Raw genomic sequence first — 3,347 nt, 5'->3', positions numbered from 1 at the left:
GATACAGAAGTGCCAAGAGTCTTATGTGCAAAAGCGCAGTGTGTTTCCTATTTGGCTGTGTTACTGTTATTCTGGAATATCTGAGGCTTTAGACTGATAACCTTTTAACCTGTCCTGAATTCCAAAACAAACACATGAATGATTTATCCAAAGTAAACCAGATCAGAGTCTACCGCTAAATTACAAGCAGGGATAAAGGCAGCAGATAGAAGCAGCTGTTAATGTTGTTTTGTATCTGTGTGTGTGTGTGTGTGTGTGTGTGTGTGTGTGTGTGTGTGTGTGTGTGTGTGTGTGTGTGCATGTGCATGTAATTGCAAGTGTGTGTTTGTACAGTTGAAATCCTCTTTAAGAGGCCAGTTTTGAACACTCTGCTAATTATCACATTCTCTCTCATCTTGGATTAAAACTACAGTCACACACCCCCACCCCCACCCCCAACCCTGGCACCCTGGCAACAAGACTCCACGGCAACAGTGTGGAAACAGGGCGCCATGGAAACAGCCTCTCTCCTCTTAGAGCTGGTGGATGCTGGGAGATGGTGTTCAGGAGGATTGTGGGATATGCTGCGTGTATGTATAATAATGTATTTATTTATTTGTTTGTTTTATATACTCTATTTATATTTTTGTGGTGTTGTTTTCTTATCCATAGTTTAAATATAGAAAGTGTTGGATATTGTACAGATTTGAGACTAATTGTCCAGAAATTCAAAACAATCATACTTTAAGTCAGGAAAGACAATTACAAATGAGCCAGTACAAGAAATTAGATATCATGCAGTGTACTAAAGAAAAAAACTCATTCTTACTTTACTGTTATCAAAATAATAGTGACAATTTAAATTTTCAGTCAGGTTTCCCAGCTGCATCATAGCCTATTTAAGAGAAGCATAGGATTCTGGGACATGATGCTTCATTCATACAGTGTAAAATAGCTTCAATGCAATTTGACTGAGTGGAGCGGTAGTCTCACACCTACACGTGTAGAACAAGCAGGAGAGTGAGACGGGAAGAAAAGGAGGAGATATGGAGGAGTGGAAAAACAGAGCTGGAAAAATGCCAGAAGGAGGAGAGGGACTGGCAGAGCAGCGCTGAGAGCGGTCGGTTGAGCGAGATGGAGAAGCACCAAGAGAATGGCCGCAGGGAGAGAGAGAGCTTCAGAGGGAAGGGAAAAGAGAAGAGAGAGAGAGAGGGAAGCAAAGCTGATGCAGCTCCTGAGCAGAACAAATGTGTTTGGAGCTGCTGAATATAGGTCACACATCTCCAGTGACTGTTACCTTCCCTCCACTGAACCAGCTTCCTACAGCATGCACCTTATATGAAATCCTGTATAATATGTACCACAATTGATGGGCACAGGCCCTACTAGCTACTTTTACCCCTCAGTCTTGTGTGTCAAAATGCATCACACAAAAGATGTTGATGATGATGTTTAAGCTGCAGAAAGTCAGGAAAATGGAAGCTGCTTTGATTTCGCCATCTTTGCATGAATGTTTCACAGCTTATATGCAAGCAGCTGTACAGAATGCATGCAGATGATTAATATTTTACTGCGGAGCAAGTTCTTTGCATGAAAAATCAACTTCTGTGTGAGAAAGCTTTCATTGCCCCATAACTGTTCTCAGTGTGGTATATAGTGCCCACTCAACAAATTGCGGACGTAAATAACAATTTACAGCCTGAGGGAGAGCAACACAGCGAACAAGAGAAGAAGAGGAGTGTTGACCGGGGGAAAAGACAGGACAGAACATGAGGCTGTAAACAGGCAGATATGATAAAGCAGCAGTGACAGCAGGTTTGAGATAATGTGTCACTGCATCGCCAAAGCTGTTCTCTCTACATTCACACCTGTCTGTCCCCTGGTTATCAGTTCATGGTGGCTGTGCACCTGCAATCCAGTCCAAACCTATCACACACACCAACACAAACACAAACTGTCACCCCCGAGACCAAATGTCATCTACCTCTCTTACACACACACACACACACACACACACACACACACACACACACACAGATTCAGGTGTTTAGGTGTTTAGAGCACAGAGTATTTCAATGCACAGCTCCTCGGTAAATGGGACAGTGATTACACTACGCTGCTGTCATCTGAACACAGAGTTGAGAAGGTCAGTAGTTTCCAGTATATACGCAGCTTCTTTTATGGTAAATGTAAACCACATTTAAAAGAGGTCCTCCTTATGCTATACGAAAGAAAGAAAAGGAAGTAGAAATAAAAAACCATCTCTGCATTGTTGCTATTATTTGCCCTGCTATACAGTATATATCCATTGCATTTCATGTCTTTGCAAGCCAAAGAGAATTTTCTGCCCTGAACAATTCAGTTCTGTGCTATTCAGTTCTAATATTCAGTGTAGAAAACACTAGACATCACTGCAAGGTCAATTGCGAGGTCTATTAAGTAGCTGTTGTGGTTTCAATATTTCAATCATATCACACAATCCACATCAGCAGATGGAGTTTTCACATTTGTTGTAATGGATGTTTAAATTTCTATTGTGAGCATTGTGCATGTGAAGGACTTCTCATCTATTTTACTCTGTGCTCTGTTTACTTTCATTCTATTCAATTATGTAAAGTGCTTAAATGTTATTACAGTGCAGTACTGAGTTTTGGTAATGCCCTAATTGTGATTCTAAATACAGCTAACAATGTAGGAAAAAGAGCTGACATTTTGACTAGAGAAATTAAACCATAGGCCATAGGGGTCAGTTACGCCACCTGTTTTTAAGTTGAAAGTGTTAATTAAGTGGAGATCACAACATTACAACAGATTGCACCACAGACACTATTTTTTATGTAGAGATTAGCTGTTACTAAATAGAGTGTTGCAGGAATGAGTCCTAAATCCCAGGAATTAGTTAGCATTTTTGCACTTCTTCACCCCATGGAAGTTTTGATTAAATGCCGAAAATAAGGTCTATGATTCACACAAAATATTATGAAATAAAGTCATACACATATATGACCTGACGCTTGAGATTCTAAATTACATTTCAAATTGTTGCATTAATGCCAGTAAATGTGAGTTGTGACTCCAATGTAGTTAACTCAACCAAATGACAAGCTAACGTTAGCTTGTAAAGAGATCACCTGTTTCAAGTGAAGTTTAGATTTGGGGAATATGTTTGACACATCTGTCCTGACACTTACAGGTATAGGTAAAAGGTATAGACCTGTTAGGCTGTTAGGCTACCTTTGATCTGAAACAAATCTAAGAGATTCCCCAAACTTAGTCCTGCAATCGGCTCACTTCCTTGCCACGTTTGAGGTAAAATATGAAAGAAAATATGACATCATAACAGGAATTTCATCCCGGGATCACATTTA

The sequence above is a fragment of the Seriola dumerili genome, unplaced genomic scaffold, assembly GCF_002260705.1.
Source record: "Seriola dumerili isolate Sdu_G_001 unplaced genomic scaffold, Sdu_1.0 BDQW01000149.1, whole genome shotgun sequence".
Classification (NCBI taxonomy): domain Eukaryota; kingdom Metazoa; phylum Chordata; class Actinopteri; order Carangiformes; family Carangidae; genus Seriola; species Seriola dumerili.
This window is presented reverse-complemented; position numbering follows the sequence as displayed.